The sequence below is a fragment of the Astyanax mexicanus genome, chromosome 11 (genome assembly GCF_023375975.1).
Source record: "Astyanax mexicanus isolate ESR-SI-001 chromosome 11, AstMex3_surface, whole genome shotgun sequence".
Classification (NCBI taxonomy): Eukaryota; Metazoa; Chordata; class Actinopteri; order Characiformes; family Acestrorhamphidae; genus Astyanax; species Astyanax mexicanus.
In genome coordinates, this window is record NC_064418.1 from 19,694,505 (window position 1) to 19,718,477 (window position 23,973).

Sequence of the window (23,973 nt, forward strand, 5' to 3'; positions counted from 1 at the left end):
TGAGAAATAGAGAAGTAGAGAGAGAGTGAGAAATAGAGACGTAGAGAGAGAGTGAAAAAGAGAGTGAGAAATATAGAAGTAGAGAGAGTGAGAAATAAAGAGAAATAGAGACGTAGAGAGAGAGTGAAAAAGAGAGTGAGAAATATAGAAGTAGAGAGAGTGAGAAATATAGAAGTAGAGAGAGAGAGTGAGAAATAGAGACGTAGAGAGAGAGTGAGAAATAGAGACGTAGAGAGAGAGTGAGAAAGAGTGAGAAATAGAGAAGTAGAGAGAGTGAGAAATAGAGGCGTAGAAAAGAGTGAGAAAGAGAGAGTGAGAAATAGAGAAGTAGAGAGTGAGAAATAGAGACATAGAGAGAGAGTGAGAAATAGAGAAGTAGAGAGCAAAAGAGAGAGTGAGAAGTAGAGAGCAAAAGAGAGAGTGAGACAGAGAAGTAGAGAGCAAACGAGAGAGTGAGAAGTAGAGAGCAAAAGAAAGAGTGAGAAATAGAGAAGTAGAGAGAGAGTGGGAAAGATAGAGTGAGAATTAGAGAAGTAGAGAGAGAGTGAGAAAGAGAGAGTGAGATAGAGAAGTAGAGAGAGAGTGAGAAATAGAGTGAGAAATAGAGACGTAGAGAGAGAGTGAGAAAGAGAGTGAGAAATAGAGGAGTAGAGAGCAAAAGAGAGTGAGAAATAGAGAAGTAGAGAGCAAAAGAGAGAGTGAGAAGTAGAGAAGTAGAGAGCAAAAGAAAGAGTGAGAAGTAGAGAAATAGAGAGAGAGTGGGAAAGAGAGTGAGAATTAGAGAAGTAGAGAGCGAAAGAGAGAGTGAGAAAGAGAGAGTGGTTGCTAAGCAGTTAATAGGTGGTTGCTAAACCCTGGCTGGGGTGCCGGGGTGTCCAAACTTTTGACTGATAGCTGCTCCATACAGCAGCTCCTCCATACACTCACAGTACTGGAGGAGCAGGGGAGAGAAGGGGTTCCGTGCGCAGAGCTGCTCGTGTGCGAGATGGAACTCTGGGCCCCCCATTCATTTCTATGGGAAAACTTCGTACGAAAATTGTACGAAAACCGTACGTCGTATCGCTTCGCAACCTGCTATTTATTTAAAGATCTCGGTAAGATCTATAAGCTCGCCAAATTTGGTCTTCGTATCTCAAAAATTGTGGCGGTTACGGACGTTTAAAATTTCGCCCCATTCATTCCTATGGGGAAAAAATGCGTACGTTTACGAAGTTTTTACGAAAACCGTACGATAAATCGCTCCAAAAAGCACAAGCACGCTAAGTTGGCATAGGTCCTACGATCCGTGAAAGTTTCGTGATTCTACGTTGAAAGCTCTAGGAGGAGTAGCGTACAGAAAAAAAGGCGTAAGAATAATAATAATAACTAGAAAAGGAAAGTTCGATAACGAACTTTAAGTTGGCTTGGAAAAGTACGTTAAATAGTTAAATAACGTTGAATAGTTAAAATGGTTGCTAAGATATTTCTGTCTAAAGCGTGTGAAGAGTGGTTGCTATGCTGTTGACTTTCGGCTAAATGTTGAAGTCCAAAAAGTTTATAGCTTATAAAGCTTATAATTATCTTATAAAGTAAAGTGTTGCTAAGTGGTTGCTAGGTAGTTGCTAGGCAGTTGCTAATGTAGTCCACATCGTTGCTTAGTGCTTGCTAATTGGTTGCTAGGCAGTTGCGAACATATTCCAGGTGGTTGCTAAGCTGTTGCTAACTTGTTGCTAGGCAATTCCTAACGTATTCCAAATGGTTTTTAAGTGGTTATTAGGCAGTTTCTAATATTTTCCAGGTGGTTGCTAACTGGTTGCTATGGTATCTGGGGTGGTTGCTAAGGTGTTGCTAGGTGGTTGCTAAGGTGTTGCTATGGTATCTGGGGTGGTTGCTAAGGTGTTGCTAGGTGGTTGCTAGAGGGTTGCTAGGTGGTTGCTAAGGTGTTGCTATGGGATCCGGGGTGGTTGCTAAGGTGTTGCTATGGTATCCGGGTTGGTTGCTAAGGTGTTGCTAGGTGGTTGCTAAGGTGTTGCTATGGTATCCAGGGTGGTTGCTAAGGTGTTGCTAGGTGGTTGCTAGGGTGTTGCTAGGCGGTTGCTATGGTATCCAGGGTGGTTGCTAAGGTGTTGCTAGGTGGTTGCTAAGGTGTTGCTAGGTGGTTGCTATGGTGTTGCTATGGTATCCGGGGTGGTTGCTAAGGTGTTGCTAGGTGGTTGCTAAGGTGTTGCTATGGTATCCAGGGTGGTTGCTAAGGTGTTGCTAGGTGGTTGCTAGGTGGTTGCTAGGGTGTTGCTAGGTGGTTGCTAAGGTGTTGATTTGGTATCCAGGGTGGTTGCTAAGGTGTTGCTATGGTATCCGGGGTGGTTGCTAAGGTGTTGCTAGGTGGTTGCAAGGTGGTTGCTAAGGTGTTGCTAGGTGGTTGCTAGGGTGTTGCTAGGTGGTTGCTAAGGTTTTGCTAGGTGGTTGCTAAGGTGTTGCTATGGTATCCAGGGTGGTTGCTAAGGTGTTGCTAGGTGGTTGCTAAGGTGTTGCTATGGTATCCGGGGTGGTTGCTAAGGTGTTGCTAGGTGGTTGCTAAGGTGTTGCTATGGTATCCTGGGTGGTTGCTAAGGTGTTGCTAGGTGGTTGCTAGGCAGTTGCTAAGGTGTTGCTATGGTATCCTGGGTGGTTGCTAAGGTGTTTCTAGGTGGTTGCTAAGGTGTTGCTAGGTGGTTGCTAAGGTGTTGCTATGGTATCTGGGGTGGTTGCTAAGGTGTTGCTAGGTGGTTGCTAGGCGGTTGCTTAAGTGTTGCTATGGTATCCGGGGTGGATGCTATGGTGTGGTTGCTAAGGTGTTGCTAGGTGGTTGCTAAGGTGTTGCTATGGTATCCAGGGTGGTTGCTAAGGTGTTGCTAGGTGGTTGCTAAGGTGTTGCTATGGTATCCTGGGTGGTTGCTAAGGTGTTTCTAGGTGGTTGCTAAGGTGTTTCTAGGTGGTTGCTAAGGTGTTGCTATGGTATCCAGGGTGGTTGCTAAGGTGTTGCTAGGTGGTTGCTAGGTGGTTGCTAGGGTGTTGCTAGGTGGTTGCTAAGGTGTTGCTAGGTGGTTGCTAAGGTGTTGCTATGGTATCCAGGGTGGTTGCTAAGGTGTTGCTAGGTGGTTGCTAAGGTGTTGCTAAGGTGTTGCTATGGTATCCGGGGTGGTTGCTAAGGTGTTGCTAGGTGGTTGCAAGGTGGTTGCTAAGGTGTTGCTAGGCGGTTGCTAAGGTGTTGCTATGGTGTCTAGGGTGGTTGCTAAGGTGTTGCTAGGTGGTTGCTAAGATGTTGCTATGGTATCTGGGGTGGTTGCTAAGGTGTTGCTAGGTGTATCTAACTGGTCGCTAGGCAGTTGCTACCATTTCTAAAGTGGTTGCTAAGCAGTTGCTAGGCAGTTGCTAACGTTTTCCAGGTGGTTGCTAAGGTGTTGCTATCTGGTTGCTAGGCAGTTGCTAACGTATTACACATGGTTGCTAAGTGGTTGCTAGGCAGTTGCTAATGTTTTCCAGGTGGTTGCTAAGGTGTATCTAACTGGTTCCTAGGCAGTAGTAGATAAAAAGAAAGAGTGTTAAATGTAGAAGTACAGAAAAAGGGAGAGCCTGAAATAGAGAAGTAGAGAGAAAATCAGCGTGAGAAGTAGAGAAAGAACACCCGAGAATGTGAGAAAAAGAGTGACAAGTAGAGAGAAATATTGAGCGAGAGAAAGAGAATTAGGGAAAAAGAGAGATCGAGAAATAAAGAAGTAGAGAAAGAAAAAGGATGTAGTAGAGAGATAGATAGAAAGAGAAAGCAAGACAGAAAAGTAGAGTGAAAGAGAAGTAGAGAGAAGAGCGAGAAATAAAGAGAGAGTAAGAGAGAAATAGAGAAATAGAAAAGTAGAAAGAAAGAGACATAGAAAAGTAGAGAGAGTGAGAAAGAGAGAGTGAGAAATAGAGAAGTAGAGAGAGAGTGAGAAAGAGAGAGTGAGAAATAGAGAAGTAGAGAGAGTGAGAAATAGAGACGTAGAGAGAGAGTGAGAAATAGAGACGTAGAGAGAGAGTGAAAAAGAGAGTGAGAAATATAGAAGTAGAGAGAGTGAGAAATAAAGAGAAATAGAGACGTAGAGAGAGAGTGAAAAAGAGAGTGAGAAATATAGAAGTAGAGAGAGTGAGAAATATAGAAGTAGAGAGAGAGAGTGAGAAATAGAGATGTAGAGAGAGTGAGAAATAGAGACGTAGAGAGAGAGTGAGAAAGAGTGAGAAATAGAGAAGTAGAGAGAGTGAGAAATAGAGACGTAGAAAAGAGTGAGAAAGAGAGAGTGAGAAATAGAGAAGTAGAGAGAGAGTGAGAAATAGAGACGTAGAGAGAGAGTGAGAAATAGAGAAGTAGAGAGCAAAAGAGAGAGTGAGAAGTAGAGAGCAAAAGAGAGAGTGAGACAGAGAAGTAGAGAGCAAACGAGAGAGTGAGAAGTAGAGAAGTAGAGAGCAAAAGAAAGAGTGAGAAATAGAGAAGTAGAGAGAGAGTGGGAAAGATAGAGTGAGAATTAGAGAAGTAGAGAGAGAGTGAGAAAGAGAGAGTGAGATAGAGAAGTAGAGAGAGAGTGAGAAATAGAGTGAGAAATAGAGACGTAGAGAGAGAGTGAGAAAGAGAGTGAGAAATAGAGGAGTAGAGAGCAAAAGAGAGTGAGAAATAGAGAAGTAGAGAGCAAAAGAGAGAGTGAGAAGTAGAGAAGTAGAGAGCAAAAGAAAGAGTGAGAAATATAGAAATAGAGAGAGAGTGGGAAAGAGAGTGAGAATTAGAGAAGTAGAGAGCGAAAGAGAGAGTGAGAAAGAGAGAGTGGTTGCTAAGCAGTTAATAGGTGGTTGCAAAGCCCTGGCTGGGGTGCCGGGGTGTCCAAACTTTTGACTGATAGCTGCTCCATACAGCAGCTCCTCCATACACGCACAGTACTGGAGGAGCAGGGGAGAGAAGGGGTTCCGTGCGCAGAGCTGCTCGTGTGCGAGATGGAACTCTGGGCCCCCCATTCATTTCTATGGGAAAACTTCGTACGAAAATTGTACGAAAACCGTACGTCGTATCGCTTCGCAACCTGCTATTAATTTAAAGATCTCGGTAAGATCTATAAGCTCGCCAAATTTGGTCTTCGTATCTCAAAAATTGTGGCGGTTACGGACGTTTAAAATTTCGCCCCATTCATTCCTATGGGGAAAAAATGCGTACGTTTACGAAGTTTTTACGAAAACCGTACGATAAATCGCTCCAAAAAGCACAAGCACGCTAAGTTGGCATAGGTCCTACGATCCGTGAAAGTTTCGTGATTCTACGTTGAAAGCTCTAGGAGGAGTAGCGTACAGAAAAAAAGGCGTAAGAATAATAATAATAAGAAGAAGATTACGAAGAACAATAAGTTGGCTTTTCCAAGCCAACTTAATAATAATAACTAGAAAAGGAAAGTTCGATAACGAACTTTAAGTTGGCTTGGAAAAGTACGTTAAATAGTTAAATAACGTTGAATAGTTAAAATGGTTGCTAAGATATTTCTGTCTAAAGCGTGTGAAGAGTGGTTGCTATGCTGTTGACTTTCGGCTAAATGTTGAAGTCCAAAAAGTTTTGGCTAACATGGTGAAAAGCTTATAATTATCTTATAAAGTAAAGTGTTGCTAAGTGGTTGCTAGGTAGTTGCTAGGCAGTTGCTAATGTAGTCCACATCGTTGCTTAGTGTTTGCTAATTGGTTGCTAGGCAGTTGCGAACATATTCAAGGTGGTTGCTAAGCTGTTGCTAACTTGTTGCTAGGCAACTCCTAACGTATTCCAAATGGTTTTTAAGTGGTTATTAGGCAGTTTCTAATCATTTCCAGGTGGTTGCTAACTGGTTGCTATGGTATCTGGGGTGGTTGCTAAGGTGTTGCTAGGTGGTTGCTAAGGTGTTGCTATGGTATCTGGGGTGGTTGCTAAGGTGTTGCTAGGTGGTTGCTAGAGGGTTAATAGGTGGTTGCTAAGGTGTTGCTATGGGATCCGGGGTGGTTGCTAAGGTGTTGCTATGGTATCCGGGTTGGTTGCTAAGGTGTTGCTAGGTGGTTGCTAAGGTGTTGCTATGGTATCCAGGGTGGTTGCTAAGGTGTTGCTAGGTGGTTGCTAGGGTGTTGCTAGGTGGTTGCTATGGTATCCAGGGTGGTTGCTATGGTATCCAGGGTGGTTGCTAAGGTGTTGCTAGGTGGTTGCTAAGGTGTTGCTATGGTATCCGGGGTGGTTGCTAAGGTGTTGCTAGGTGGTTGCTAAGGTGTTGCTATGGTATCCTGGGTGGTTGCTAAGGTGTTGCTATGGTATCTGGGGTGGTTGCTAAGGTGTTGCTAGGTGGTTGCTATAGGGTTAATAGGTGGTTGCTAAGGTGTTGCTATGGGATCCGGGGTGGTTGCTAAGGTGTTGCTATTGTATCCGGGTTGGTTGCTAAGGTGTTGCTAGGTGGTTGCTAAGGTGTTGCTATGGTATCCAGGGTGGTTGCTAAGGTGTTGCTAGGTGGTTGCTAGGGTGTTGCTAGGGTGTTGCTTGGTGGTTGCTAAGGTGTTGCTATGGTATCCTGGGTGGTTGCTAAGGTGTTGCTAGGTGGTTGCTATGGTGTTGCTATGGTATCCAGGGTGGTTGCTAAGGTGTTGCTAGGTGGTTGCTAAGGTGTTGCTATGGTATCCGGGGTGGTTGCTAAGGTGTTGCTAGGTGGTTGCTAAGGTGTTGCTATGGTATCCTGGGTGGTTGCTAAGGAGTTTCTAGGTGGTTGCTAAGGTGTTGCTAGGTGGTTGCTAGGCGGTTGCTTAGGTGTTGCTATGGTATCCGGGGTGGTTGCTACGGTGTTTCTAAGTGGTTGCTAAGGTGTTGCTAGGTGGTTGCTAAGGTGTTGCTATGGTATCCAGGGTGGTTGCTAAGGTGTTGCTAGGTGGTTGCTAAGGTGTTGCTATGGTATCCAGGGTGGTTGCTAAGGTGTTGCTAGGTGGTTGCTAGGTGGTTGCTAGGGTGTTGCTAGGTGGTTGCTAAGGTGTTGCTATGGTATCCAGGGTGGTTGCAAAGGTGTTGCTAGGTGGTTGCTAGGTGGTTGCTAGGGTGTTGCTAGGTGGTTGCTAAGGTGTTGCTAGGTGGTTGCTAAGGTGTTGCTATGGTATCCAGGGTGGTTGCTAAGGTGTTGCTAGGTGGTTGCTAAGGTGTTGCTAGGTGGTTGCTAAGGTGTTGCTATGGTATCCGGGGTGGTTGCTAAGGTGTTGCTAGGTGGTTGCAAGGTGGTTGCTAAGGTGTTGCTAGGTGGTTGCTAGGGTGTTGCTAGGTGGTTGCTAAGGTTTTGCTAGGTGGTTGCTAAGGTGTTGCTATGGTATCCAGGGTGGTTGCTAAGGTGTTGCTAGGTGGTTGCTAAGGTGTTGCTATGGTATCCGGGGTGGTTGCTAAGGTGTTGCTAGGTGGTTGCTAGGCGGTTGCTAAGGTGTTGCTATGGTGTCTGTGGTGGTTGCTAAGGTGTTGCTAGGTGGTTGCTAAGATGTTGCTATGGTATCTGGGGTGGTTGCTAAGGTGTTGCTAGGTGTATCTGACTGGTCGCTAGGCAGTTGCTACCATTTCTAAAGTGGTTGCTAAGCAGTTGCTAACGTTTTCCAGGTGGTTGCTAAGGTGTTGCTATCTGGTTGCTAGGCAGTTGCTAACGTATTACACATGGTTGCTAAGTGGTTGCTAGGCAGTTGCTAATGTTTTCCAGGTGGTTGCTAAGGTGTATCTAACTGGTTGCTAGGCAGTAGTAGATAAAAAGAAAGAGTGTTAAATGTAGAAGTACAGAAAAAGGGAGAGCCTGAAATAGAGAAGTAGAGAGAAAATCAGCGTGAGAAGTAGAGAAAGAACACCCGAGAATGTGAGAAAAAGAGTGACAAGTAGAGAGAAATATTGAGCGAGAGAAAGAGAATTAGGGAAAAAGAGAGATAGAGAAATAAAGAAGTAGAGAAAGAAAGAGGATGTAGTAGAGAGATAGATAGAAAGAGAAAGCAAGACAGAAAAGTAGAGTGAAAGAGAAGTAGAGAGAAGAGCGAGAAATAAAGAGTAAGAGAGAAATAGAGAAATAGAAAAGTAGAAAGAAAGAGACATAGAAAAGTAGAGAGAGTGAGAAATAGAGAAGTAGAGAGAGAGTGAGAAAGAGAGAGTGAGAAATAGAGAAGAAGAGAGCAAAAGAGAGTGAGAAATAGAGAAGCAGAGAGAGTGAGAAATAGAGAAGTAGAGAGAGAGTGAGAAAGAGAGAGTGAGAAATAGAGAAGTAGAGAGAGTGAGAAATAGAGACGTAGAGAGAGAGTGAGAAAGAGTGTGAGAAATAGAGAAGTAGAGAGAGAGTGAGAAATAGAGACGTAGAGAGAGAGTGAGAAAGAGAGTGAGAAATAGAGGAGTAGAGAGAGAGTGAAAAAGAGAGTGAGAAATATAGAAGTAGAGAGAGTGAGAAATATAGAATTAGAGAGAGAGTGAGAAATAGAGACGTAGAGAGAGAGTGAGAAAGAGAGAGTGAGAAATAGAGAAGTAGAGAGAGTGAGAAATAGACGTAGAGAGAGAGTGAGAAAGAGAGTGAGAAATAGAGACGTAGAGAGAGAGTGAGAAATAGAGATGTAGAGAGAGAGTGAGAAAGAGAGTGAGAAATAGAGGAGTAGAGAGCAAAAGAGAGTGAGAAATAGAGAAGTAGAGAGCAAAAGAGAGAGTGAGAAGTAGAGAAGTAGAGAGCAAAAGAAAGAGTGAGAAATATAGAAATAGAGAGAGAGTGGGAAAGAGAGTGAGAATTAGAGAAGTAGAGAGCGAAAGAGAGAGTGAGAAAGAGAGAGTGGTTGCTAAGCAGTTAATAGGTGGTTGCAAAGCCCTGGCTGGGGTGCCGGGGTGTCCAAACTTTTGACTGACAGCTGCTCCATACAGCAGCTCCTCCATACACTCACAGTACTGGAGGAGCAGGGGAGAGAAGGGGTTCCGTGCGCAGAGCTGCTCGTGTGCGAGATGGAACTCTGGGCCCCCCATTCATTTCTATGGGAAAACTTCGTACGAACATTGTACGAAAACCGTACGTCGTATCACGTCGCAACCTCCTATTAATTTTAAGATCTCGGTAAGATCTATAAGCTCGCCAAATTTGGTCTTTGTATCTCAAAAATTGTGGCGGTTACGGACGTTTAAAATTTCGCCCCATTCATTCCTATGGGGAAAAAATGCGTACGTTTACGAAGTTTTTACGAAAACCGTACGATAAATCGCTCCAAAAAGCACAAGCACGCTAAGTTGGCATAGGTCCTACGATCCGTGAAAGTTTCGTGATTCTACGTTGAAAGCTCTAGGAGGAGTAGCGTACAGAAAAAAAGGCGTAAGAATAATAATAATAACGAGTTGTCCCCCTGTCACAGGGGGACGTAGGGCCCTCGCACAACAGCGCAAATCGTACCGGGCCAAACCGAGAAACCGGTAAAAGTAATTTTGAGGTCTTATTGAGTGTGCCAATTTTCAAGAGTTTTCTATCCAGTTAAACATGTGAAATATCCATTTAAAATACAGGTGGCGCTATGGCGCTGTTAAAATACATGTATTTGAAATTCTAATTCTACATCAAACAACAGCCTTAGATAAGCAGGCTGGTCAAATTTTGTGAGTTTTTCTCCGTTATAACCTCCTCAAAACACCTGGCATTACCTAGGTTTTCACCTCCTGTTTTGATGTGGGATCTCAAAAATTCAACCATCTGCCATTTCGTCCTCGTTTGAGATATCGACTATTCCTTCACAATTTATCATCAGATATGTTCAATGTTTATTTTTACCGAATACCAAGAGAATTCATCAAATTTGCTAGGAGTAGTTTGACAATGTACACAAAAAATGAGTGTAAAATGCAGATATTTCAAAATGGCCGACTTCCTGTTGGGCAGAGTCAGTCCTACCAATGCTGAAAATGTGTGAAATGATGTCTTTTGTGTTTTTGCCAAGTTTCATGAATTTTCAATAATCTGTTTTCTGACCATGTCATGGTTTCACTTTGGTTTAGTGTTGCGTCTCTAGTGACTCAATTGCTCGCCATTGGGTCACCGTTTTACCGATCAACTAATCCTTTGGCAAATATCATCAAATATGTCTGTTGTTCATTTACAGCGAAATAAGAGGTAATCTGACAAAGACTTTAGGAGCAGTTTAAATGAGTTTGTGAAAAATGTGTAAAAATATTACAAATTCCAATATGGCCGACTTCCTGTTGGGCGGAGCTAATACAAGCCAATTGCAAATATGTGCAGGGTCATACTATCTACGATCCTACCAAAATTTGAGAAGATTAGACAAATTTTGACACATCCACAGCTAATTTATTAAACAAACGAATTAGGGGGCGCTGTAGAGTCTGCTAACTATACATGAAAAAATTGTCAAAATATTTGTAAAGTGTTTTTAGGTCTTATGCAATCTGTCAATTTTCAAGAGGTTTTGAGCATTCCCATAATGTCAAATATGCATTGAAACCTAGGTGGCGCTATAGAGCCAATGAAATAGGTATACAAGAAATTTTAATTTCAGATGAAAGTACTGCTTAATTCAAGCAGGCCTGTAAATTTTCGAGAGTTTTCAACCTTTTTAACCTCCTCAAACACCTACTAACACCAGAATGTATTCACTTCCTGTTTTAATGGGGCATCTCAAGCAGTTCAACTGTCCGCCATTTCGTCCTCGTTTAAGATATCGACTATTCCTTCGCAATTTATCATCAGGTGTGTTAGTAGTTTATTACTGACAAATATCAAGAGTATTCAACAAATTCCCTAGGAGGAGTTCGACAAAGTATGCAAAAAATGTGTGTAAAATGCACATATTTCAAAATGGCCGACTTCCTGTTGGGCGGAGTCAATCATTCCAATACTAAAAACGTGTCTTATGATGTCTCTTGTGTTTTTACCAAGTTTCATGATTTTTCAATAATCTGTTTTATGACTGTGTCATGGTTTCACTTTGGTCTAGTGTTGCGTCTGCATTAAATTAATTGTCCGCCATTACGTCATCATTTCAGCTATCGACTATTCCTTCGCAATTTATCACCATGTATGTCTGGAGCCTATCCATACCAAATTTAGAGGTAATATGACAAAGACTCTAGGAGGAGTTTGAATGAGTTCGTGAAAAATGTGTAAAAATTCCACAAATTTCAAAATGGCCGACTTCCTGTTGGGCGGAGCTAGTACAAGCCAAAGGGTAATATGTGCGGGATGATAGTTTCTATGTTGTTGCCAAAAATCGAGAATATTGGAGAAATTTTGAGACAGCTACAGCTAATTTAATGGCCTAAACAAAATAGGGGGCGCTGTAGAGTCCTCTAGCTACACATGAGAAAAACGACAAAATATTCCTAAATCATTTCAAAGACTTATTGAATCTGCCAATCATCAAGAGGCTGAGAGCTTTTCATATATATGATATAAAATAGGTGGCGCTAGAGATCTGATGAAAGACGAATTTACGAAATTCCAACTTACGGTCAAAGTATGGCCAAGGCCAAATAGCTCTGTAAAATTTTAGGAGTTTTCAAACATCCTAACCACTCCGAAACCCAGCGGGAAACTTTTTATTTTGCAACTTCCTGTCAAAATGGCCGACTTCCTGTTGGGCGGAGTCAAATAAAACCTAGTGATTCTTGTTGTTTATGAGGAGGTCAATGAGCGTACCAAAGTTGGTGCACGTTGGACAAACTTCATCCCGGCCACTGCCGACGTTTGGGGGCGCTATAGAGCTCCTGAACAACGCCAAAGTCCAGCCTCTATGGAACTTTAAAATTTTCGCCGAGCTTGAGGCCTGTGCCAAAATGCGTGAGTTTTCCAGTATCGGAAATGCCTCAAAAATGGACGCAAAGAGGCAGAATAATAATAATAACGAGTTGTCCCCCTGTCACAGGGGGACGTAGGGCCCTCGCATAACAGCTCAAATCGTACCGGGCCAAACCGAGAAACCGGTGAAAGTAATTTTGAGGTCTTAATTGAGTGTGCCAATTTTCAAGAGTTTTCTATCCAAATAAACATGTGAAATATCCAATTAAAATACAGGTGGCGCTATAGCACTGTTAAAATACATGTATTTGAAATTCTAATTCTACATCAAACAACAGCCTTAGATAAGCAGGCCAGTCAAATTTTGTGAGTTTTTCTTCGTTATAACCTCCTCAAAACACCTAGCATTACCTAGGTTTTCACCTCCTGTTTTTATGTGGCATCTCACAAATTCAACCATCTGCCATTTCGTCCTCGTTTGAGATATCGACTATTCCTTCACAATTTATCATCAGATATGTTCAATGTTTATTTTTACCAAATATCAAGAGAATTCAACAAAATTTGCTAGGAGTAATTTGACAACATACGCAAAAAAATGTATGTAAAATGCAGATATTTCAAAATGGCCGACTTCCTGTTGGGCGGAGTCAGTCCTACCAATGCTGAAAATGTGTGTAATGATGTCTTTTGTGTTTTTGCCAAGTTTCAGGAATTTTCAATCATCTATGTTCTGACCGTGTCATGGTTTCACTTTGGTTTAGTGTTGCGTCTTTAGTCAATCAATTGACTGCCATTACGTCACCGTTTTAGCGATCAACTATTCCTTTGGCGATTTTCATCAACTGTGTCTGATGTTCATTCACAGCTAATTTAGAGGTAATCTGACAAAGACTTTAGAAGCAGTTTAAATGAGTTTTTGAAAAAAGTGTAAAAATATTACAAATTCCAATATGGCCGACTTCCTGTTGGGCGGAGCTAATACAAGCCAATTGCAAATATGTGCAGGGTCATACTATCTACACTCCTACCAAAATTTGAGAAGATTAGACAAATTTTGACACATCCACAGCTAATTTATTAAATGAACAAATTAGGGGGCGCTGTAGAGTCCGCTAGCTATACATGAAAAAATTGTCAAAATATTTGTAAAGTGTTTTTAGGTCTTATGCAATCTGTCAATTTTCAAGAGGTTTTGAGCATTCCCGTAATGTCAAATATGCATTGAAACCTAGGTGGCGCTATAGAGCCAATGAAATACGTATATATGAAATTTTAATTTCAGATCAAACTACTGCTTAAATCAAGCAGGCCTGTAAATTTTCAAGAGTTTTCAACCTTTTTAACCTCCTCAAACACCTACTAACACCAGAATGTATTCACTTCCTGTTTTAACGGGGCATCTCAAGCAGTTCAACTGTCCGCCATTTCGTCCTCGTTTAAGATATCAACTATTCCTTCGCAATTTACAATCACGTATGTTAGTAGTTTATTACAGACAAATATCAAGAGTATTCAACAAATTCCCTAGGAGGAGTTCGACAAAGTATGCAAAAAATGTGTGTAAAACACACTTTTTTCTAAATGGCCGACTTCCTGTTGGGCGGAGTCAGTCTTACCAATGCTAAAAACGTGTCTTATGATGTCTCTTGTGTTTTTGCCAAGTTTCATGAATTTTCAATCATCTGTGTTATGACCGTGTCATGGTTTCACTTTTGTTTAGTGTTGCTTCTCCATTAAATTAATTGCCTGCCATTACGTCATCGTTTCAGCTATCGACTATTCCTTCGCAATTTATCACCACGTATGTCTGGAGCCTACCCACGCCCAATTTAGAGATAATCTGACAAAGACTCTAGGAGGAGTTTGAATGAGTTCGTGAAAAATGTGTAAAAATTCCACAAATTTCAAAATGGCCGACTTCCTGTTGGGCGGAGCTAATACCAGCCAATGGGTAATATGTGCGGGATGATACTCTCTATGTTGTTGCCAAAAATCTAGAATATTGGAGAAATTTTGAGACAGCTACAGCTAATTTAATGGCCTAAATAAAATAGGGGGCGCTGTAGAGTCATCTAGCTACACATGAGAAAAACGACAAAATATTTCTAAATCATTTCAAAGACTTATTGAATCTGCCAATTATCAAGAGGCTGAGAGCTTTTTATAAATGTGCTATAAATTAGGTGGCGCTAGAGAGCTGATGAAACACGAATTTACGAAATTCCAACTGAAGGTCAAAGTTTGGCCTAAGCTAAATAGCTCTGTAAAATGTTAGGAGTTTTCAAACATCTTAACCCCTCCGAAACCCAGCGGGAAACTTTTTATTTTGCAACTTCCTGTCAAAATGGCCGACTTCCTGTTGGGCGGAGTCTAATAAATCAAATTGATCCTTGTTCTTTATGAGGAGGTCAATGAGCGTACCAAAGTTGGTGTACATTGGACAAACTTCATCCCGGCCACTGCCTACGTTTGGGGGCGCTATAGAGCTCCTGAACCACGCCTAAGTCCAGCCTCTATGGAACTTTAAAATTTTCGCCGAGCTTGAGGCCTGTGCCAAAATGCGTGAGTTTTCGAGTATCGGAAATACCTCAAAAATGGACGCAAAGAGGCAGAATAATAATAATAATAATAATAATAATAATAATAAACGGACCAAAAACAATAGGGCTTTGCACCTCCGGTGCAGGCTTCGCCTGCGCCTTCGGTGCTCGGGCCCTAATAACGAGTTGTCCCCCTGTCACAGGGGGACGTAGGGCCCTCGCACAACAGCGCAAATCGTACCGGGCCAAACCGAGAAACCGGTAAAAGTAATTTTGAGGTCTTATTGAGTGTGCCAATTTTCAAGAGTTTTCTATCCTGTTAAACACGTGAAATATCCATTTAAAATACAGGTGGCGCTATGGCGCTGTTAAAATACATGTATTTGAAATTCTAATTCTACATCAAACAACAGCCTTAGATAAGCAGGCTGGTCAAATTTTGTGAGTTTTTCTCCGTTATAACCTCAAAACACCTGGCATTACCTAGGTTTTCACCTCCTGTTTTGATGTGGGATCTCAAAAATTCAACCATCTGCCATTTCGTCCTCGTTTGAGATATCGATTATTCCTTCACAATTTATCATCAGATATGTTCAATGTTTATTTTTACCAAATACCAAGAGAATTCATCAAATTTGCTAGGAGTAGTTTGACAATGTACACAAAAAATGTGTGTAAAATGCAGATATTTCAAAATGGCCGACTTCCTGTTGGGCGGAGTCAGTCCTACCAATGCTGAAAATGTGTGTAATGATGTCTTTTGTGTTTTTGCCAAGTTTCATGAATTTTCAATAATCTGTTTTCTGACCATGTCATGGTTTCACTTTGGTTTAGTGTTGCATCTCTAGTGACTCAATTGCTCGCCATTGGGTCACCGTTTTACCGATCAACTAATCCTTTGGCAATTATCATCAAATATGTCTGTTGTTCATTTACAGCGAAATAAGAGGTAATCTGACAAAGACTTTAGGAGCAGTTTAAATTAGTTTGTGAAAAATTTGTAAAAATATTACAAATTCCAATATGGCTGACTTCCTGTTGGGTGGAGCTAATACAAGCCAATTGCAAATATGTGCAGGGTCATACTATCTACGATCCTACCAAAATTTGAGAAGATTAGACAAATTTTGACACATCTACAGCTAATTTATTAAACAAACGAATTAGGGGGCGCTGTAGAGTCTGCTAGCTATACATGAAAAAATTGTCAAAATATTTGTAAAGTGTTTTTAGGTCTTATGCAATCTGTCAATTTTCAAGAGGTTTTGAGCATTCCCGTAATGTCAAATATGCATTGAAACCTAGGTGGCGCTATAGAGCCAATGAAATACGTATACAAGAAATTTTAATTTCAGATGAAAGTACTGCTTAGTTCAAGCAGGCCTGTAAATTTTCGAGAGTTTTCAACCTTTTTAACCTCCTCAAACACCTACTAACACCAGAATGTATTCACTTCCTGTTTTAATGGGGCATCTCAAGCAGTTCAACTGTCCGCCATTTCGTCCTCGTTTAAGATATCGACTATTCCTTCGCAATTTATCATCACGAATGGTAGTAGTTTTTTGCTGACAAATATCAAGAGTATTCAACAAATTCCCTAGGAGGAGTTCGACAAAGTATGCAAAAAATGTGTGTAAAATGCACATATTTCAAAATGGCCGACTTCCTGTTGGGCGGAGTCAATCATTCCAATACTAAAAACGTGTCTTATGATGTCTCTTGTGTTTTTACCAAGTTTCATGATTTTTCAATAATCTGTTTTATGACTGTGTCATGGTTTCACTTTGATCTAGTGTTGCGTCTCCATTAAATTAATTGTCCGCCATTATGTCATCGTTTCAGCTATCGACTATTCCTTCGCAATTTATCACCATGTATGTCTGGAGCCTATCCATACCAAATTTAGAGCTAATATGACAAAGACTCTAGGAGGAGTTTGAATGAGTTCGTGAAAAATGTGTAAAAATTCCACAAATTTCAAAATGGCCGACTTCCTGTTGGGCGGAGCTAGTACAAGCCAAAGGGTAATATGTGCGGGATGATAGTTTCTATGTTGTTGCCAAAAATATTGAATATTGGAGAAATTTTGAGACAGCTACAGCTAATTTAATGGCCTAAACAAAATAGGGGGCGCTGTAGAGTCCTCTAGCTACACATGAGAAAAACGACAAAATATTCCTAAATCATTTCAAAGACTTATTGAATCTGCCAATCATCAAGAGGCTGAGAGCTTTTCATAAATATGATATAAAATAGGTGGCGCTAGAGAGCTGATGAAAGACGAATTTACGAAATTCCAACTTACGGTCAAATTATGGCCAAGGCCAAATAGCTCTGTAAAATTTTAGGAGTTTTCAAACATCCTAACCACTCTGAAACCCAGCGGGAAACTTTTTATTTTGCAACTTCCTGTCAAAATGGCCGACTTCCTGTTGGGCGGAGTCAAATAAAATCTAGTGATTCTTGTTGTTTATGAGGAGGTCAATGAGCGTACCAAAGTTGGTGCACGTTGGACAAACTTCATCCCGGCCACTGCCGACGTTTGGGGGCGCTATAGAGATCCTGAACAACGCCCAAGCCCAGGAACCATGAAATTTTAAATTTTTCACCGGCTTTGACGTCTGTGCCAAAATTCAAGAGTTTTCGAGTATCAGAAAGGCCTCAAAAATGGGCGCGAAGTTTAAAAATAAAAATAATAATAATAATAATAATAATAATAAACGGACCAAAAACAATAGGGCTTTGCACCTCCGGTGCAGGCTTCGCCTGCGCCTTCGGTGCTCGGGCCCTAATAATAATAAACGGACCAAAAACAATAGGGCTTTGCACCTCCGGTGCAGGCTTCGCCTGCGCCTTCGGTGCTCGGGCCCTAACTAGAAAAGGAAAGTTCGATAACGAACTTTAAGTTGGCTTGGAAAAGTACGTTAATAACGTTGAAAAAGTTAAAATGGTTGCTAAGATATTTCTGTCTAAAGCGTGTGAAGAGTGGTTGCTTTGCTGTTGACTTTCAGCTAAATGTTAAAGTCTAAAACGTTTTGGCTAACATGGTGAAAAGCTAATAATTGTCTTATAAAGTAATATAAACACTTTACTTTATATATACCTATATAAAGTAAAGTGTTGCTAAGTGGTTGCTAGGTAGTTACTAGGCAGTTGCTAATGTATTCCACATCGTTGCTTAGTGTTTGCTAATTGGTTGCTAAGCAGATTCTTACATATTCCAGGTGGTTGCTAAGCTGTTGCTAACTGGTTGCTAGGCAATTGCTAATGTATTCCACATGGTTGTTAAGTGGTTGCTAGGCAGTTTCTAATATTTTCCAGGTGGTTGCTAAGTGGTTGCTAACTGGTTGCTATGCAGTTGCTAACATATTCCACATGGTTTCCAAGTGGTTGCTAAGGTGTTGATACGGTATCCGGGTTGGTTGCTAAGGTGTTGCTAGGTGGTTGCTAAGGTGTTGCTATGGTATCCAGGGTGGTTGGTAAGGTGTTGCTAGGTGGTTGCTAGGTGGTTGCTAAGGTGTTGCTATGGTATCCGGGGTGTTGCCAAGGTGTTGCTAGGTGGTTGCTAGGGTGTTGCTAGGCGGTTGCTAGGCGGTTGCTATGGTATCCGGGGTGGTTGCTAAGGTGTTGCTAGGTGGTTGCTAGGTGGTTGCTAAGGTGTTGCTATGCGGTTGCTAAGGTGTTGCTATGGTATCTGGGGTGGTTGCTAAGGTGTTGCTAGGTGGTTGCTAGGGTGTTGCTATGGTATCTGGGGTGGTTGCTAAGGTGTTGCTAGATGGTTGCTAAGGTGTTGCTATGGTATCCGGGGTGGTTGCTAAGGTGTTGCTAGGTGGTTGCTAAGGTGTTGTTATGGTATCCTGGGTGGTTGCTAAGGTGTTGCTAGGTGGTTGCTAGGCGGTTGCTAAGGTGTTGTTATGGCATCCGGGGTGGTTGCTAAGATGTTGCTAGGTGGTTGCTAAGGTGTTGCTATGGTATCCGGGGTGGTTGCTAAGGTGTTGCTAGGTGGTTGCTAAGGTGTTGCTAGGTGGTTGCTAAGGTGTTGCTATGGTATCTGGGGTGGTTGCTAAGGTGTTGCTAGGCGGTTGCTAAGGTGTTGCTAGGCGGTTGCTAAGGTGTTGCCAGGTGGTTGCTAAGGTGTTGCTATGGTATCCGGGTGGTTGCTAGGTGGTTGCTAACGTGTTGCTAGGCGGTTGCTAAGGTGTTGCTATGGTATCCAGGGTGGTTGCTAAGGTGTTGCTAGGCGGTTGCTATGGTATCTGGGTTGGTTGCTAAGGTGTTGCTAGGTGGTTGCTAGGTGGTTGCTAAGGTGTTGCTATGTTATCCTGGGTGGTTGCTAAGGTGTTGCTAGGTGGTTGCTAGGCGGTTGCTAAGGTGTTGCTATGGTATCCGAGGTGGTTGCTAAATGGTTACTAGGCAGTTCCTAACGTATTCCACATGGTTGCTAAGTGGTTGCTAGGCACTTGCTAATGTTTTCCAGGTGGTTGCTAAGGTGTATCTAACTGGTTGCTAGGCAGTTGCTAATATTTCTAAAGTGGTTGCTAAGCAGTTGCTAGGCAGTTGCTAACGTTTTCCAGGTGGTTGCTAAGGTGTTGCTAACTGGTTGCTAGGCAGTTGCTAACGTATTCCACATGGTTGCTAAGTGGTTGCTAGGCAGTTGCTAACATTTTCCAGGTGGTTGCTAAGGTGTTGCTAACTGGTTGCTAGGCAGTTGCTAACATATTCCAGACATAAAAAGAAAGAGAAAGCAAGACATAGAAAAGTAGAGTGAAAGAGAAGTAGAGAGAAGAGCGAGAAATAAAGAAAGAGTAAGAGAGAATAGAGAAATAGAAAAGTAGCGAGAAAGAGAAATTGAGACGTAGAGAGAGAGATTGAGAAAGAGAGTGAGAAATTCAGAAGTAGAGTGAGAAAGAGAGTGAGAAATAGAGAAGTAGAGAGCAAAAGAGAGTGAGAAATAGAGAAGTAGAGAGAGTGAGAAAGAGAGAGTGAGAAATAAAGAAATGTAAAGAGCAAAAGAGAGAGTGAGAAATAGAGAAGTAGAGAGAAAAAGATATAGAGACATAGAGCGTGAGAAAGAGATAAGTAGAGAGCAAAAGAGAGTGAGAAATAGAGAAGTAGAGAGCAAAAGAGAGAGTGAGAAATAGAGACGTAGAGAGAGTGAGAAATAGAGAAGTAGAGAGCAAAAGAGAGTGAGAAATAGAGAAGTAGAGAGAGTGAGAAAGAGAGTGTGAGAAATAGAGACGTAGAGAGAGAGTGAGAAAGAAAGAGTGAGAAATAGAGAAGTAGAGAGCAAAAGAGAGTGAGAAATAGAGAAGTAGAGAGCAAAAGAGAGTGAGAAATAGAGACAGAGAGAGAGTGAGAAAGAGAGAGTGAGAAATAGAGAAGTAGAGAGCAAAAGAGAGAGTGAGAAGTAGAGAGCAAAAGAGAGAGCGAGAAGTAGATAAGTAGAGAGCAAAAGAGAGAGTGAGAAACAGAGAAGTAGAGAGCAAAAGATAGAGTGAAAAGTAGAGAGAGAGTGAGAAAGAGAGAGTGAGAGAAGTAGAGAGAGAGTGAGAAAGAGAGAGTGAGAGAAGTAGAGAGAGAGTGAGAAAGAGAGAGTGGTTGCTAAGCAGTTAATAGGTGGTTGCAAAGCGCTGGCTGGGGTGCCCGGGGTGTCCAAACTTTTGACTGATAGCTGCTCCATACAGCAGCTCCTCCATACACTCACAGTACTGGAGGAGCAGGGGAGAGAAGGGGTTCCGTGCGCAGAGCTGCTCGTGTGTGAGATGGAACTCTGGGCCCCCCATTCATTTCTATGGGAAAACTTCGTACGACAATTGTACGAAAACCGTACGTCGTATCGCTTCGCAACCTACTATTAATTTAAAGATCTTGATAAGATCTATTAGCTCGCCGAATTTGGTCTCCGTATCTCAAAAATTGTGACCGTCACGGACGTTCAAAATTCTCCCCCATTCATTCCTATGGGGAAAAAATGCGTACGTTTACGAAGTTTTTACGAAAACCGTACGATAAATCGCTCCAAAAAGCACAAGCAACGTAATTCACTATAGGTCCTACGATCCGTGAAAGTTTCGTGATTCTACGATAAAAGCTCTAGGAGGAGTAGCGTACAGAAAAAAAGGCGTAAGAATAATAATAATAACTAGAAAAGGAAAGTTTGATAACGAACTTTAAGTTGGCTTGGAAAAGTACGTTAAATAGTTAAATAACGTTGAATAGTTAAAATGGTTGCTAAGATATTTCTGTCTAAAGCGTGTGAAGAGTGGTTGCTATGCTGTTGACTTTCGGCTAAATGTTGAAGTCCAAAAAGTTTATAGCTTATAAAGCTTATAATTATCTTATAAAGTAAAGTGTTGCTAAGTGGTTGCTAGGTAGTTGCTAGGCAGTTGCTAATGTAGTCCACATCGTTGCTTAGTGTTTGCTAATTGGTTGCTAGGCAGTTGCGAACATATTCAAGGTGGTTGCTAAGCTGTTGCTAACTTGTTGCTAGGCAACTCCTAACGTATTCCAAATGGTTTTTAAGTGGTTATTAGGCAGTTTCTAATATTTTCCAGGTGGTTGCTAACTGGTTGCTATGGTATCCGGGGTGGTTGCTAAGGTGTTGCTAGGTGGTTGCTAAGGTGTTGCTATGGTATCTGGGGTGGTTGCTAAGGTGTTGCTAGGTGGTTGCTAGAGGGTTAATAGGTGATTGCTAAGGTGTTGCTATGGGATCCGGGGTGGTTGCTAAGGTGTTGCTATGGTATCCGGGTTGGTTGCTAAGGTGTTGCTAGGTGGTTGCTAAGGTGTTGCTATGGTATCCAGGGTGGTTGCTAAGGTGTTGCTAGGTGGTTGCTAGACGGTTGCTAGGCGGTTGCTATGGTATCCAGGGTGGTTGCTAAGGTGTTGCTAGGTGGTTGCTAAGGTGTTGCTATGGTATCCGGGGTGGTTGCTAAGGTGTTGCTAGGTGGTTGCTAAGGTGTTGCTATGGTATCCTGGGTGGTTGCTAAGGTGTTGCTAGGTGGTTGCTATGGTGTTGCTATGGTATCCAGGGTGGTTGCTAAGGTGTTGCTAGGTGGTTGCTAAGGTGTTGCTAGGTGGTTGCTAAGGTGTTGCAATGGTATCCGGGGTGGTTGCTAAGGTGTTGCTAGGTGGTTGCTAGGCAGTAGCTAAGGTGTTGCTATGGTATCCTGGGTGGTTGCTAAGGAGTTTCTAGGTGGTTGCTAAGGTGTTGCTAGGTGGTTGCTAAGGTGTTGCAATGGTATCCGGGGTGGTTGCTAAGGTGCTGCTAGGTGGTTGCTAGGCGGTTGCTTAGGTGTTGCTATGGTATCCGGGGTGGTTGCTACGGTGTTTCTAAGTGGTTGCTAAGGTGTTGCTAGGTGGTTGCTAAGGTGTTGCTATGGTATCCAGGGTGGTTGCTAAGGTGTTGCTAGGTGGTTGCTAAGGTGTTGCTATGGTATCCAGGGTGGTTGCTAAGGTGTTGCTAGGTGGTTGCTAGGTGGTTGCTAGGGTGTTGCTAGGTGGTTGCAAAGGTGTTGCTATGGTATCCAGGGTGGTTGCAAAGGTGTTGCTAGGTGGTTGCTAGGTGGTTGCTAGGGTGTTGCTAGGTGGTTGCTAAGGTGTTGCTAGGTGGTTGCTAAGGTGTTGCTATGGTATCCAGGGTGGTTGCTAAGGTGTTGCTAGGTGGTTGCTAAGGTGTTGCTATGGTATCCGGGGTGGTTGCTAAGGTGTTGCTAGGTGGTTGCAAGGTGGTTGCTAAGGTGTTGCTAGGTGGTTGCTAGGGTGTTGCTAGGTGGTTGCTAAGGTTTTGCTAGGTGGTTGCTAAGGTGTTGCTATGGTATCCAGGGTGGTTGCTAAGGTGTTGCTAGGTGGTTGCTAAGGTGTTGCTATGGTATCCGGGGTGGTTGCTAAGGTGTTGCTAGGTGGTTGCTAGACGGTTGCTAGGCGGTTGCTAAGGTGTTGCTATGGTGTCTGTGGTGGTTGCTAAGGTGTTGCTAGGTGGTTGCTAAGATGTTGCTATGGTATCTGGGGTGGTTGCTAAGGTGTTGCTAGGTGTATCTGACTGGTCGCTAGGCAGTTGCTACCATTTCTAAAGTGGTTGCTAAGCAGTTGCTAACGTTTTCCAGGTGGTTGCTAAGGTGTTGCTATCTGGTTGCTAGGCAGTTGCTAACGTATTACACATGGTTGCTAAGTGGTTGCTAGGCAGTTGCTAATATTTTCCAGGTGGTTGCTAAGGTGTATCTAACTGGTTGCTAGGCAGTAGTAGATAAAAAGAAAGAGTGTTAAATGTAGAAGTACAGAAAAAGGGAGAGCCTGAAATAGAGAAGTAGAGAGAAAATCAGCGTGAGAAGTAGAGAAAGAACACCCGAGAATGTGAGAAAAAGAGTGACAAGTAGAGAGAAATATTGAGCGAGAGAAAGAGAATTAGGGAAAAAGAGAGATCGAGAAATAAAGAAGTAGAGAAAGAAAGAGGATGTAGTAGAGAGATAGATAGAAAGAGAAAGCAAGACAGGAAAGTAGAGTGAAAGAGAAGTAGAGAGAAGAGCGAGAAATAAAGAGTAAGAGAGAAATAGAGAAATAGAAAAGTAGAAAGAAAGAGACATAGAAAAGTAGAGAGAGTGAGAAATAGAGAAGTAGAGAGAGAGTGAGAAAGAGAGAGTGAGAAATAGAGAAGAAGAGAGCAAAAGAGAGTGAGAAATAGAGAAGCAGAGAGAGAGTGAGAAATAGAGAAGTAGAGAGAGAGTGAGAAAGAGAGAGTGAGAAATAGAGAAGTAGAGAGAGTGAGAAATAGAGACGTAGAGAGAGAGTGAGAAAGAGAGTGAGAAATAGAGAAGTAGAGAGAGAGTGAGAAATAGAGACGTAGAGAGAGAGTGAAAAAGAGAGTGAGAAATATAGAAGTAGAGAGAGTGAGAAATATAGAAGTAGAGAGAGAGAGTGAGAAATAGAGACGTAGAGAGAGAGTGAGAAAGAGAGAGTGAGATAGAGAAGTAGAGAGAGAGTGAGAAAGAGAGTGAGAAATAGAGGAGTAGAGAGCAAAAGAGAGTGAGAAATAGAGAAGTAGAGAGCAAAAGAGAGAGTGAGAAGTAGAGAAGTAGAGAGCAAAAGAAAGAGTGAGAAATATAGAAATAGAGAGAGAGTGGGAAAGAGAGTGAGAATTAGAGAAGTAGAGAGCGAAAGAGAGAGTGAGAAAGAGAGAGTGGTTGCTAAGCAGTCAATAGGTGGTTGCTAAACCCTGGCTGGGGTGCCGGGGTGTCCAAACTTTTGACTGATAGCTGCTCCATACAGCAGCTCCTCCATACACTCACAGTACTGGAGGAGCAGGGGAGAGAAGGGGTTCCGTGCGCAGAGCTGCTCGTGTGCGAGATGGAACTCTGGGCCCCCCATTCATTTCTATGGGAAAACTTCGCACGAAAATTGTACGAAAACCGTACGTCGTATCGCTTCGCAACCTGCTATTAATTTAAAGATCTCGGTAAGATCTATAAGCTCGCCAAATTTGGTCTTCGTATCTCAAAAATTGTGGCGGTTACGGACGTTTAAAATTTCGCCCCATTCATTCCTATGGGGAAAAAATGCGTACGTTTACGAAGTTTTTACGAAAACCGTACGATAAATCGCTCCAAAAAGCACAAGCACGCTAAGTTGGCATAGGTCCTACGATCCGTGAAAGTTTCGTGATTCTACGTTGAAAGCTCTAG

The 23,973-nt window shown here is 42.3% G+C and overlaps 1 long non-coding RNA gene across 1 annotated transcript in view; it reads left to right on the forward strand.

Moving 5' to 3' along the window:
- The first annotated feature begins 21,812 nt into the window (after nucleotides 1-21,812).
- LOC125804918 (uncharacterized) overlaps nucleotides 21,813-23,973 on the forward strand; it is a 28,170-nt gene continuing 26,009 nt past the window's right edge. The window contains exon 1 of the long non-coding RNA XR_007441145.1: nucleotides 21,813-22,079. This is a non-coding gene — a long non-coding RNA (uncharacterized LOC125804918). The remainder of the gene's footprint in view (nucleotides 22,080-23,973) is intronic.